General features: G+C 40.3%; 1 long non-coding RNA gene across 1 annotated transcript in view; it reads left to right on the top strand.

The window, feature by feature from the left end:
• The first annotated feature begins 2,210 nt into the window (after positions 1-2,210).
• The window catches only part of LOC135278045 (uncharacterized), a 39,822-nt gene continuing 26,653 nt past the window's right edge, over positions 2,211-15,379 (top strand). Inside the window, exon 1 of the long non-coding RNA XR_010345603.1 lies at positions 2,211-2,380. This is a non-coding gene — a long non-coding RNA (uncharacterized LOC135278045). The remainder of the gene's footprint in view (positions 2,381-15,379) is intronic.

Genomic DNA, 15,379 nt, shown 5'->3' with positions numbered 1-15,379 from the left:
CTGGGCTCACAGATTCTCCAGCCTCAGCCTTCCAAATAGTTGGGACTACCAGTGTGTACCACCACACCTGAATATTTTTTAAATTTTTTATAGAGATGAGGTCTCTCTATGTTGCCCAGACTGGTCTTGAACTCCTAGCTTCAAGCAATACTTCTGCCTCAACTTCTCAAAGTCCTGGGATTCTAGGCGTGAGCCACCACACCCAGCCAAATTTCTACTTCTTGCTTGTGCAGAGCCTCAGGGTCAGCCAGAGGTATTTCCTGGGCCTATACACAGCTCTATACACATGCATGGACTTCTAGATTTCCAGGAATATGTTGGAACTTGTCAAAGGCCCCCATGAAATGTCATTTTCCAGATTTTTCTAAGTTTTTTTTATCCAATTTTTTGCTTACTTAAATTGTTATTGCTGCTTCATACAGCTGTTTTATTGCATATAACAGCTACTGATTGTTTTCAGTAAACACTCCTGGGGAAAATGTTGTCATTGGGCAAGCCCTAATAGGTCAGATAAAGACAAAGTGGGGTTTTCCAGGGAATTCCCAGACAGGTCAAGCAATGACAGTTCTCTGAAAATGAGGCTTTGGAAGAACTCCCAACCCCATTGTGTGTCCCCCAGAAGCTGCTGGTTTTCACAGTAACAGTGGACTATTGGTTTTCAAGTCTACCACAGAGCTGGGAGAGAGATATAGAAACAAGGCAAGTTAAAATGTGAAAAAAAAATTGTTATTACTGAGATTCAGTCATTTTTCTTGAATTAACGCTTCCTAAATTGTTGCCAGCTTTTGGTTAATATCCAGGATTCTAAAGAAGTTGGTATAATTTTTTCTGGTGTTTTTGTTGCTTTTGTAGAGGAGATGATATTCAATGGTTCTTATTCTATCATTCTTGCCAATTTCATCATCCAAAACAATTTTTAGTAAGACCACACTGCAACTTATTTTACCTTTCTGTGCCTCAGCTTACTCGTCTGTTTATTAGGAGTAATATTAGCGTCTACCACGAGGGTTCTGGAGGATAAAATAAGTTAATTCATGTAAAGTACCTAGCACAGTAAATATTAAATATTATTATTTGTCTCTTGCTTTCTTAGCTCTCTCATTTTTAATTTGATATTCAAGAACGTCTCACTATTTGGGAAATGAAATGAGAGCCAGAGCCTTTAGTTTGGGAGTAATCCCTGATATAACTTGGTATGTTATTGATTTTAAGACTGAGAGCATCTGATTTGGAACTAATAGACCTCCCCCCACCCCTCCATGCCATTATTTCCCCTTATCCCTTAACACTTGATTGCTGTCTTTCCATTGAGCTCACTCTGCAGAGGATTCTTCTGTTTGTTCTGGAAATGAATCACTTTCTCATTTAACAAACCCGAAGCCACAAAGGCACCTGGCAGAAAACACAGCCCTTGAGGGAGCACTGCTCAGTATTTTAAAATCACACAATTAATACATGATGTGTACACACCCTGGAGTATTACTGGGGCTGTAAAAGATATAGCACATGCCCAGGGAAAAGCTCATTACATGGCAGCAAAATTGTCTCATTGATGTTTCAATTCCAGAAGGACAACTGAACCACTTACTCAGGGAGATTTTACATGCCATAGATGAGGCAGAAGTAGCTGTTTAATCATATTGTGTAATTTCACATACTTCCACTCCCTTGTTACTGGAAACAACTTGGTATGAGAGGAAAAGCAAATGATTTGGAGCTAGAAAGACCTCAGTTCAAATCTCAGCTTTGCCACTTAGGCCCAGTATGACTTAGTATGAATTCTCTGAGTCTCACTTTTTACAAATGTGAAAAAGAGATAATAACATGGCTCATAAATATTAGGAAGATTACAGGAACTACTGCATGCTAAGTATTTAGTAGAATGCCTAGCCACACAGTGAACATTTAGTAAATATTGAATTTACTTTCAAGTAATTTTTTTCTTTTTCTCCTTCAATACTGAGTTTCCTTTAGATGGCAAACACAGTGTTAAACACTGAGTATAACTAGCAAACAAAACGGCTAACAAGAAAGAATGACACTGAACATTTAAAGAAATAAGTATCAATTACAAGTTGTAATTAGGACACTAAAAGAAAAGAACTTAGTCTGTGGGAAAATAACGGGGAAGGGGGTGGGGGGGACCAATTTAGGCAGAAAAGGAAGCTCGGAGGAGGAGAAGCCATTTAGGCTTAGAAGATGAGAAGGGGGCACCTGGAAGACAGGGAAGAAACCGCTTGGTGGAGGATTCTGAAGTAGACAAAAGCTTGATGTGTTCAAAATTCTGGAGGATGACCAGTGTGAATACAGCATACTGGAGGAGGGAGAAGGTGGCTGATAGCAGAGTGAGGAAGGGAGAGGTCATGGGAAGCCTTACCAGGTAAGCATGGAGGAGGAAGAATAGGGTGAGAAGGAAGGAGAAAGACAGCTAGAATTCACTGAGCACTTGCTGTATGCCAGGCACAGTTCTAAGAGTTTTACATTTATTGACTCACCTAACACCCTAGATGAGCAGCCTGTTATCATAGGCCTTATAAAGGGGCTTGTGTTTATTCTGAATGCAATGGGAAACCATTGACGGATTTTAAGCAGGGAGAGTTGTGTTTGGGTTTAAATCTCACAAAGGCCCTGCTGCTGTGTTGAGGAAAGATTGGAAATATTCAAAAGCAGAAACTAGTCATTATATTCTTAACTACCATTTTGCTCTTACAAACCCCATGACTTGAAGATTTGTTGGATATAAAGTGCCTTGTAATGAACAGAGACAATTATTACAGTAGTTTCATTGCAAGTGCAGCAGGAGAGAAAAGCAGAAGTAGTAATTAAAAACTGTAACATATGGCAATGTTATACCTTGTATGAAGTCCTATGGGTAAAGAGTATCTTGGGATAAAAATTCAAGTTTTAAAAGAAGGGGAAAAAAAACAGATTTCACAGATTCCTTGGCCTTATAAGAACGGGATCTGACAGAATAGTAATCAAGTTTAAACAAAGAGAGTTTGCTGTAATTATTTTGCAAGTCAGCTGAGAATTTTTTAAGTGAATTAGAGATGGTGTAAGTTGCCCACAACACTATAAGCTAATCAGACTAAATCGATGTGTGGTACTTCCCTGAGTGTGTGGACGCCACTGCTGTAGGACAAGGCTGTCAGTGCACACTTACTAACTCAGCAAGTCCTAGCAGACATGCTGCTTCATCAGGAGAAATATTAGCTTTAACATCTAACACTGGTTCCTTACATATGCATAGTCCAATTTCAAGGATTTAATCAGCATGTTTGAGTTAAAATCAAAAGTCGTCTTCATTGAGATTTCATGGTTTACTTGCTTCCCTGTCATGCTTGATTTAGCAGATTAGTGACCTGGTAATGGAGAGTATTATCTGTCATCTCTTCTTGCCTCTCTATCTTATATGGTGAATTAATTTTTTTTTTTTTTTGAGACAGAGTCTTGCTCTGTCACCAGGCGCCAGGCTGGAGTGCAGTGGCGCAATCTCAGCTCACTGCAACCTCCGCCTCCTGGGTTCAAGCAATTCTCCTGCCTCAGCCTCCTGAGTAGCTAGGACTACAGGCGCGCACCACCATGCCCAGATAATTTTTGTATTTTTTTTAGTAGAGACGGGGTTTCACCATGTTGGCCAGGATGGTCTTGATTTCTTGACCTCGTGATCCGCCTGCCTCGGCCTCCCAAAGTGCTGGGATTACAGGTGTGAGCCACCGGGCCCGGCCCAGTGAATTAATTTTTAAGGCTTAAATAAAAATTCAAAAGGACTGGCCCTGAAGTTGATTTCTTTGGAGATGTGTGAAAATGTAGGGACTCCTTTCTTCTAGATTGTCCTTAAATGTCTGAGTATGCCAGGACCTGGGTCTGGTTCTGGCAGCCTCCACTCGACTCAAGGGGTTTCTCTGTGTTTGGTTATGTTCGCATTTGTAATTGTCTGGGGTAAGATATTTATATTGGGCGAGGCCTCGTAGACCAAAGAAAGATCACTATCAGCTTCAAACCTATTCATTTCCATCTGTTAGAGAAACACATTTTTGCTCTAGCATCGGTGTCAAAAATAAAGAAAAAAAAAGAAAAGAGAAACACATTTTGCTTTTATTGTTTATAGAGTTAGAGTCAGGCTTATTGTTCTGATGGAAAGGAGAATGATGTCATCTCTGCTGACTGTAGTAATTGTTCAGGAATGTATTGATATTGTTTTCTACTGCTGGGTTTTTAAGTGTTTTCCTTCTAAATGGCCCAAGGTGGGCAGGGGCATCTTTGCCTAGACAGGCCTTTGGACTCACAGGAAATCTCTGTTTTTCCTTTTCCTCTTGTCCCTGAAATTTGCACAAACTTCTTTCACCCTTCCTCTACCATTTATCAAACTTTGTGACCCAGTGTCCCATGATTTGTTAGTCAAGATTCAGTCACAGATGACAGAACATTCTTGCTGATTTTAGCAGAAAGGGATTTAATATAAAAAAAAAAATAGATAATGAACCTGTGGAAGGGCTAAGGGGCAAGTTCTAGGCTTCACCTCCTATGGATGAACTCTGGTACAGCTCCACAGAGCTGCCCTGTTCAAGGAACTGCTATAAAAGAAAAAGAGAAAAGTTTGAGACCTTGGTCAAAGCTTTTGCTAAGAATCCATCGCTGATTTGTCATTGTTATGTTGGTTATGGATCAACACAATTGCTTTATGTTATGTTAATGTTGGGAAAAAACTGTGACCTGTGTCTTTGGTCAATACAACAAGGTCCCTAGATCTGTAGCCTGGGAGCTTGTTACAAAGAAAAGATCTTGAGCCCCCACCCCCATTCCTATTGAACTAAAAACTCTAGGGGTGCAGCCTAGGAATCTGTGCTTTAACAAGTCCTCCAGGTGATTCTGATGCAGAGAGGGTAACCAACCATCCTGGTTTGTCTGGGATTATTGGAAGGATTTCTGGGGTCCTAGACTTATATTATTAAAACCAGTGAAGTCCTGAACAAGTCAGGACAAATTGGTCACCTTAGATGCAGCTAAAAAGTTGAGAAATGCAAACTTTATTTGTATTTGTTGTACAAATACAACAAAGCCTGGCTTGTTGGCAAGGACTAAAAAGGGTATTTGTGAGTCATGAGTATGAGGTACAATATTATTGAAGCAATGATGAAACAGCAAATACTCATTTGTCACTACTTTTCATACATCATTGAAGAATGTACCAAAATCCTGAGCTTTCAAAAGTGACTTTTAGAAGTGAGAATTGACAAACCGAGAGAGCATGTTTTGCACATGAATTTTCACAAGTCATACACTCAGTTGTACAAAATAATTTTTTCTATAACTGAATTTTAATTTTAAATCCCCATCCTCTCTGGTAGGATAATTTAACCCTAGCCATTTTAAAGAAAACACAGTCAAATCAGAATTTTCCCTCTCAAATCAGCATTCCTCCCACCCAGTCAGTTCATCTGTTCCCTGGATCATGTCTAAATTCTGAGGAGTTTTCACAGAGCCACAGTGTTGGGGGAAGGGGAGGCATCTGTCCCTGCTGGCATCTGTGGAGTTGTACATTGTCCCCAAAGGAAATTTCCCAGGACATCTGGGTTCTCCATCTGGTTTCTGGTAGTTGGTCCAGGAAGGTCACCCCACATCCTTCTCATCTCTATCTTAGTCTTCAAACCTGCTGGCCCCTCTCAGCTACTTTTCAGCCCCTGATAATGAAGTGTGAAGGCCTTGGGACATTTTGGGTGCTCTTCCAAACTACTGTAGGGTCACACGGGATCTCACAGAGTTGTTGTCACAGGCTTTGCTGCCAAGACATGCCGAGCTGCCATTTTCCAGTATGGATATCTCACCAGGCAGGTCAGGGGAAATGCCATGAAGCTTGTTGCCTACCAGGCCTCTATCAGGTGCAAGACACAGGACTTCTCTGCTTCTGGATCTGCCAGTCTATCTGAGGTTTCTGGTAGCCCCTCTGGAGGATCTGATGGTGAATCAATCTTAGGGCACAGGGACCTGAGTGGGGATGCACAACATCTATTTTCACTTCCTTTCTGTAATTTTGCTGATCCCCCAGTTCGAAGGATGTTTCTCTCATCTGGGATTAGAAAATTTGCACTTGCATAATCAAGAATTATTCTCAACGTATACTTACTGTATCAACTTTATCCCTTGGGTTCTTGAGGGATGTGGCAGGGACTGTTGTTTTCAACCCTACATCCACTCTCCCTTTTTGCTTCAATAACAAGTGCTGGTTTTGTTTGAATCAGCTGTGTGCTCTGCTAAAAGATTATATATTTCCAGGCTGTCTTGTAGCCAAGCATGATCATGTAACTATAATCAGACAAATGAAATATAAGCATAAGAGTTGTGTGGTATTTCTGAGATGGCTGCATAAGTGATCTGACTCAGCAGGAAGGGCTATTCTTTGCCTTTCCCTAGTTCCTGTTGCCTCAGATGTAGTTATAATATTTGGAGCTCTAGCAACCATCTTGTACCAGGTGGTAATCTTGAGGCTGCAAGCTAGTACTAGGAGGTAACTGAAATACAGAGGGAGTCTGAATCTCTAATAACCTCACCAGCTCTAGCCTATCTACCAGACTTCTACAGGAAAGAGAAATAAACTGTATTCAGGCTTTTCCATTTTCTGTATTATGCAGGCTAACTAAGAGTTATTTGGCTTTCGTTCTTGAAAACTGTTTTCTCTCAAGCTGTTTTTTCAGCCACGGGTCCAAAGATGGACTTTGAAACTCAAAAGGTGAAATAGGATTCCTTTTGTTTCTCTGAATTTATACTGCAATAACCCCTTTCTGGGAGCCAACAAGAGGACATCCTCTTGCTGCCTGAAAAAGTAGAGAGAAAGAAACAAATGCTAATATTCTAATATGTTCTATCCTTACATGTGAAATTTATCTAAGCAGTCACCATGTCTCAGATTAAAATCTGGACTTTAGAGTTTTAAAGATTTAATAGAGGCCATATGGAAAAATGAAAGATTATCAATAAAATTCATAATGTCTGAAAGCAGCGCTACAGGAGTTTGTTTTAAAACAAAAGCTGCAAATAACATTCTGAGCTGCTTCTCCTAGCCCCGTCTTAATAGTTGAGTGTTCTCTCATGGCAGCTGCAGGATCATATTTCTTTGTATCGCCTACTCTGTTTCACAGTATGCCCCTTAGTTAACATTTGTCTGTTGATCTGGGGCTTGTCAGGTTGACTCTTTAATGAATGGCACAAATCACCAACTTCATGAATAACTTACTGCTCCTCTGTGTTGATGATTATAGTAAATTGTATTCCTTCTCAAGGAAGTGATGGCTATTCAACCATGGTTAACTAGTTTTCCTGAAATAAGTATGTATCATAGGGCATGTCTTTCTTAATTTTACTTCATTTTTGCAAGGTTGTGATTAATTTGATTACTGAATTTGATGGTATAGATATTGCTTTAGCTTGGCAATCTAGAGAAGTATAATTAATTTCAATAAAAATTCAGCAAAGGCATTTATGTTCTATCTCCAAGAATATATCCCCATTTGAAAATCTATTTCTTTCCTCTCATTAGCTATTCATAAGCCATAATTTCAAGTTTTGTAGTATCAATTTTTTAAAACTACATTAATCAGATACTATAAGTACAACCATGTTGACAAACAGGCCATATGACTTGTATTTTTCAGGTCAGTTTTGATTTTTATTTAATGAATTTATTCTCCACTCCATTCCACAAACATAATATTACTCAAAAGAACATATATAATAATGCCAAATAAAACTCAAATATAGAATTAGGACAAGGAAAATCAAGATCAGATTTAAAAGAAACAAAAACCAACAAATATGTAAAATCCAGGAGCCTGAGCTTATAATTGCTTCCCATTTGTCTCAGCCTCCAAAAAGCCCAAACAAAAGGAGAAGCTCTGTAAGTCACATACTTTTATTTTTAAAAAGGAAGCAAACAACTTCCTCAGGAAGTACATATTTTGCCCTGGCACCAGATTTTCAAAGAAATTTATCCTTTGAGACTTCATAGGGGACCCAGAGGTGCAGAGTGGACAAAATTGTTTGTGACTCACTTTCCTTTTACTCTAAACCAAAGCTGAGGAAATAATGCTTAAAATTCAGTAAGTGATGTCCCAAATTGGTGTTCAAGGGAACAATGTTCTGAAAGATATTTATAGGAATGTCATTTAAAAAAATGTGTTCCATGCTCAAATAAGTTTGAGAATCACTGAATTTATCAAAGTCAAGCAGGTTTCTTAGTTTTAGGATTTTTTTTGGAAACTGACATTTTGAGGTGCATTGTTGTTCTCTAGAAAAAGGGAATACATAGCTCAGTGTTCTTAGAACTTAGCTTACCATGGAAGCCTTTTTGCGGAGGCTTACCTATGCATAATCTCTTGAGTTCTGTGACACATGGTTTGGGAAGAATGAGACATGGTGAACTGATGCAGATACAGTGATGGGAGGGCACTGCAGTGCTCTTGTGAGTAAGAGCATGTGTGTTAGTGCTGGGCAGATGTGGGTACAAATTCTGTTTCTAGCACCTACTGGCCACAGAACTTCAGAGAAATTACCCAAACTCACTGAGCCTTGTTTCCTCATTCATAAAATGAAGCGCATCAATTCAAAATGTGTTTGGCTCCAAGAACAAAAGAATCTACCAGAATTACTTCGGGAGTTATTTTTCTGATATAATAAGTCCAGGGTTGGGCCATCCATGGCCAATGCAGCTATTCATGGATGTTTTCTGAGTCCAGGCTCCTTCTTTCTTCTTTGATGTCCTTAGTTTGGAGGCCTCTGTCTTCATGCTTGTTGCCTTAGAGTTGAAAATGGCTGTGGCACCCTCATCCTCACATCAGCATTTCAGTCATGAAGAAGGAAACAAATGTACATTGTTTTTGAGTAGCTATACATGGCATCAGCCATAGGGGGATAATAAGAGACCGTCACTCAAAGACTTATTTTGACATCCTGGACGACATAGTGGGACCCTGTCTCTACAAAACAATTTTTAAAAATTAGTCAGGTGTGGTAGCATGCACCTGTAGTCCCAGCTACTTGGAAGGCTGAGATGGGAAGATTGCCTGAGCCCAGGAGGTCGAGGCTACAGTGAGCCATGATCACACCACTACACTCCAGCCTGGGTGACAGAGTAAGGCACTGCCTCAAAAACAAAATTATATATATATATATATATATATTTATTATTTGCTGATGGCCTGTATATATATCTCATATGTATATGGAGAGATTGAGAATGAGAGAGAGTTAAGTGAGATAATGAAAGTAAACTTCTTATATAGTGCCTAACGCTCGTTAGTGCTCAATAAACACCAGTTATTAATATGTATAGGCAGCCTTGGATTCAATGTGATACAAGTCTATCATTTAGAGTACCTGGAAAGGTGAAAAACTGTATATTCCAGCCAATGACAAGTGTATATCTCTTTTATTGGGGAGGCTTTTGATAGAAGCAGACCAGGCTGTTTGATGCTACTCTCTCTTTCAAGGCTCTGGAATACTGGTAGATAGAGATACCATTTGAAAGCAGATGTCCTAGAAACCAGATAATGAAGAGGAATTCTGGCTGGCATCCTATAGCACCATTGAGGAATCCACCAGGACTTTCCTCAAGAAGAGACCTGTTTCATCTTTGTATGAAAGCATGCTATGGAGTTCTTAGGCCAGAATTTGATTATGAAGCAATTTTGAGGACAAAGCTTGGTCAAGTCTAATGCATTTCTATCATTGAATGTAATCAAGCTGATGTGGGAAAGGCTCAATTCTAAGTGTTTTGTCCCCTTGTCAGGCCATGGACATAATGTTGTATCCCGACTTTTAGGTTACAAAATACAGTAACTGTATATGGAAATAACATTTTGAAATACCAATTAACAAGCATATATTATTTATATATCCAATATTATCTCATGGGTATGTGGAGGTGATTTAATACCTTTTTGTCATTTTGGGAAATATTGGGATACATATCACTCGTATTAGGAGAAATGCATTGGCAATTAGAGGGGAAAGAAAGAAAGATATCACAAAAATAACTTGGACCTAGCCTGTCCAGGGGTTTTTCTGGCATCTTGAGCTTTTTACCAGAAAAGAACCTTCAAGATATAGCATGGAGCATGAGTCATGTTCTTGTTCACAGGGTTTTTGTTATTTGCTGATGGCCTGGATAGCATCGTCTTTCTTCACAGCTTTTATTTTAAGACATTTAGGGAGCAATCTCAGGGCTGTTTCTTGGCAGGTGGTATTAGAGGAAATGTACTTGATAGCAATAATGTAAGCATACCCTGATTATGACCCAATATGGCAGACACATCTGAATGTGTGTTTCAAGCTATGGAATCTGGGAGTGGCCAACCCTGAGATTCGCTCCCTGTCTATGAAGAACATCTGAGCCCTTGTCCTGTCCTGTGGAACATAGGCTGTATAGGGGATTGAGGCCCTGGGTTTTGGGTTAAATGAAGGTTGGCAAGTGGAGGTTGTTAAGGGGAAGATGTTAAGTGAAAATGCTATATACATTGGATATTTGCAAGTCATTGCAGTTTTCCTGCCCTGTCTGCTGCCACTGGACTGCAGGAAGGTGGATATGTTGTCCAGCCCACCACTGCTGGGCTCTCTCTGCTGTATGTGAGCCCCTAATAAAACCCCATATCTTGTGTCCTGGCTAAGGGTCTCTTCTTTGGCCTCTTGAACATGGAGTCTTCTTCGTTGAGGTTAATAAGGGTTCAGTACAACACAAGGGCAAAATAGGAGTTTGGAAGGAACAGGTGGAGTATCTCCAATAAATTATCATTTGCAAAAATTAAAGAACTCAATTATTTTGTTCTACTGGGTATTTTTAAATGTTGTTGTAAATACAACTTTAAAGTTGTAGATTTCCTACTGATAGCCAATATTAGAGAACAAATAAAGTGCATGGAGCAGAATATCCAAGTGATTTGTCACATCTAAAAACACCTCAGAAAAACTTTATTGAATATTAAATTTAAAATATAGATTCTATAGTATGGTACCACAAAGATTCATTTTTTAAAGGAAACTGTACCAGAACATTCTGAGAGCTATGATTATGGAGCTGTGATTTGCAACCCTCGTTTGATTATTCATCACAGAGAAAATTGAGATTCAACCTCATCCTCCTATTCTCTACTCTGATGAGCACCAAATCTGCCTTCGTTTCTATTCTAAGCACAAGGCCCATAGGGTTTCCCCTCTTTCCTTCAAGGATTAGCACTTGAATCTTAAAAACAATCACGTATAAAAGGGGAGGGTGAGCATTGATATTTATAGCATACCTATTCTGTGCCAGGCAATTCATGTTTCACATATGTGTTAAATACAGTGAGTTCTAAATTTCTCTTCAAAGAATCAGTATGCCAGTATGTTCAGTTCTTTGTTTTCCATTTTAAAGTTTAACTTCCTTGTTCTTCTCATCTCCTTGCCCCTAGTTTCAGTAAACAACCTTTTCCACCAGTTCTAATCAGTTTTTCACATCTGTTCCCCTGGTCACCTGCTCTGTCCTGAGTCACCCCTGGTTACCTGCCCCATCCTGAGTCACCCCTGGTCACCTCCTCTGACCTAAGTCACCTTGGTCACCTGCTCTGACCTGACTCACCTTTAGTCACCTGTTCTGTAACTGTCCTTCCTGCTGAAACTACTCACCCTGCCACTCTGGTTCATACCCCTGCTGTCTTTAAAATAGCCAATCAGAATTAGCTTAGACTATGCCGTTCAGCCTTAATCAATAGGGGAATGACACCGCAGTAGGGGCTACCTGCATCAGGGTTAAGAACCCTGTCCCTCCCTTGTTCAGGTGTGCTCTCGCCATTGCTTCATCTGTGAGACGCATCCTTCTATAGAAGTCAATTGCCTTTGCTCAGAAAATTTATGCTTTATTGCTATTTCTTTTGCAGCACTGAAAGTTTATTTCTAACATATGCCAGTTACCTCATTTAATCTTTAATACTGCTCCTTAAAGTCTACCTGTATTAAGCTGTCCTTGTGTTGTTATAAAGAAATACCTGAGATGGGTAATTTATGAAGAAAAGAGGTACACGTGGACTCAGGGAGAGGAGCATCACACACTGGGGGCAGTTGGGGGTGTAGGGGAGAGACAGCGGGGGGTGGGGAGGGAGGGGAGGGAATGGAGGGAAAACGGGGAGAAATGACAGATACAGTATACACCTAAAGTAAAATAAATAATAATTTAAAAAAAGAAAAGAAAAGAGGTTCAGTTGGTTCATGGTTCTGCAGGCTGTACAAGCATGTTGCTGGCATCCCCTCCACTTTTGGGGAGGCCTCAGGGAGCTTTTACTTATGGCAGAAGATGAAGCAGGAGCAGCAGTGATTGTGGGGAGAAGCCACACTTTTAAACAACCAGATCTTGTGAGAACTCACTCACTATCTCAAGGACAGCACCAGGTCATGAGGAATCTGCTTCCATGACCCAAACACCTCCCATAAGGCCCACCTCCCAGGTCGGGGATTACATTTCAACATGATATTTGATGGGGCCATACGTTCAAACTATATAACTACTCCATCTTCCTTTTGACAGAAGAGGAAATTTAGGCTTAAAATTATTAACCCCCAAATCACACAACCAGTAAGTGGTAGAGCAGGGATTTGAACCAAAGTCTGTCCAACTCCAAAGCATGCATTATTTCCTCTCTACTACTGGTTCCACACCCCAGCTTCAGATTAGAATCACCTGTGGAGATTTTAAAACAATGCTGACACCTTGACTTTCACCCCAAAGTAATTAGGTCAGAATCTATGAGATTGTGTGTGGCTTAACTATTGCTTTAAAAATCCCCAGATTATTCTAATGTGGGGCTAAGGTTGAAAAATCTCTATACTAAACTTAATGTTACATGTTAAATTTGGAGAATAACATGATATTTCCTGGATCTAATACTCATGTATGACTAATATGTGACAAACCAATTGTTTATGATAAAAATTACCCTGATACATAGCAAAAGAGCTTTACTTCCCATTTTATTTGCTGCTGCTAGAAATGTAATCAACATTGTTCTCTCCAATTTGAATTCCGAGTAAGAAACTGAGCACAAAGACTCAAACCATTTTTTCCAGGTTGCCTCCATAGTAAATGGAGAACTTGGCAGGAGAATAAGGGAATTTTCAGTCTTTTGTGTATTACCCAGGGCTCCTCTTAAAACTGTAGTCAGTTAGAAATCGTTTTCCAATGAGAAATGAAAAATATCTTCAGCACTTTGTTTCAACACCTATATTTCTGAAGGACTTTGTAAAAGCTAAGAAAATTATGCCCCTGTTTGTAACTAAAATGTACTGAGAAGGGAAAAAGAGCTAACAAGTTCTACTACGTTTGGATGCATAGAGTTGGAGGCTGATTGCAGGAAGATATTGCTGGTGGCAGGAAGACACTGAAGTTTCTCACATTCCATCTTTCTTTCTCAGGATCTTCTAAGGGTATGAGGATATAGGCATCAAAGACCCTGTGCTGAGACAGCTCCATAACATGCAGATATTGGGGGATGAGGGCTCAGAAGGGGACTTGCCGTGGGGAAGAGAGAAAAGAGATGGGAAGACTCTGAATGAATAGAGAACACTCTGCAAGCATCACAGTTCCTTTGGTTGCCTTTCAGTATACAGGCGCCAGGAAGAGTCAGAAGACATCTGGAAGGGCTTTCTGTCTGTATGGAGTCAAGGCGGGGTCTTCAGACCTATGCTTTCTAAAACAAAGAAATAATGCTGATGAAACAAATTTTCCCCAGAGGAAGGGGAGAGCAGACAATAGGATGCTGGTAAAGAAGATGCCTGGAGCAGGCTGTGTCCTCAAATGGAGGATAATTGCCCTCAAATCACTTAACTAGGATGACCTGCTTTGCTTTCTTGTATAGCCAGGACTGTTATCAGATTAGGGTCAAAGGGCTGCCCTCTTCCCTAATCTTGGAAGGCATCATGCCAGAGCCTGGGACAAGAAAGGACTGATATCCAGGAATGCAGGTGAAATTATAGCCATTAGCCCTGTCTTAGAGTGCAAGGAAAATGTGCCCCACTACCCCTGATTAAGTTTGTGTTCCCATATCATAAATTGCCTCCCTCTCTAATAGCTCTACATAAATATCCCAGGGAATCAAAGTAACATCTGATTTCCCAGAGAGAACATTTGCATTTGTAACTGTCAGAAATAGGAGCAATCATCAAGGCTAAATGAACTGGGCTATAAACAGTTAAAAATATGTCTCTAATTTTTTTAAAAAAACATGCTTTTTGTTTGTTTTGGGGAGAGACAGTCACTTAGACTCAACAACAAAACAGAAAACTATGAGTGTCATTTTGGGGCAAGACCTTCCTGGTCTTTCCCCCCCTCGTACTTCCTGCTATCTCGTGACTTCCCTCTCCCCTTCCAGTCACATGGTATCTCCCTCGCTTTGGAGTTTTAAAGGTGTGGTCCCGAGTGGGAGAGGAAGGCAAGAGAATCTCAATATAGATGTGGAGGATTGGGGTAAGACAACGAGGGGACTAGAGGTGCTTTCCCAAGTGAATCCCCAGAGGGGAGGGAAAATATCCATGGAGAAGGGGCAGTGTGATTGGTCCTGGATACGGGGCCTGAACCGCAGAGGCTACTGCAGCCTTGCATAGCACAGGGCAATGGAATAACTTCATAGGCCCCCAAACTGCATTGAAGCAGATAAGGTCTTAGAAGCATGGGGTTGGTTTCCTGGACCCAATGTGGCTTGGAGACCACAAAATGTTTCCTGTGTGCCCACAAGAGTGTAAGAAAACCACTGGGTAGAAAAGGACCTTGCAGACTGGAATGAGTCATCATGCAGACCAAAGTCCACCTGAGTGGAAGGCAGTGTAGATGAATAGGGACAGGTGTCCAGATACTGTCTCTTGTGTGCACCCTCGCCCCAGCCTTTTGGTATTCTTGGTACAAAGATATAACTCTTAGGAAAAGTAGAAACACAAAATAGGCTGAGATTAAGTTTCTTTCACCTGGAAGAATGAAGACTACAGTAGAATTTGAGTTATAGAACTCAAATTTTTGCATTTCTTGAACACCTAAGTCTATAGACGGATGTTAGTGCCAGCTGCAGAAATAAGCACAGTTCTCACCACTTTATTTATTATCTGAATGCAGAAGGAGCCCTGTCTGGCCATAGCTCTGGCCTCTGCAATGGAAAACATGATTTTTGTGGAATTTAGAGATCTTTGGGTAAAGACAGAAAAATAACAAAGTCTGTTTTACCACCTCACTTTTTTTGTACAAAAATATGAAAACATTTTCACATTATACAATTTCTTCCTATCTATTTTGTGGCAAACACATCTGTTAGAGGAATTGTTGCATTCCACCTCTGTGCCCCGCCAGGAAGCTGTCTCTTTAATCTTTCCA

Source organism: Aotus nancymaae, unplaced genomic scaffold, assembly GCF_030222135.1.
Source record: "Aotus nancymaae isolate 86718 unplaced genomic scaffold, 86718_ANA_hifiasm-v0.15.2.pri h1tg000036l, whole genome shotgun sequence".
In the NCBI taxonomy this organism is placed as follows: Eukaryota; Metazoa; Chordata; class Mammalia; order Primates; family Aotidae; genus Aotus; species Aotus nancymaae.
This window is presented reverse-complemented; position numbering and strand designations above follow the sequence as displayed.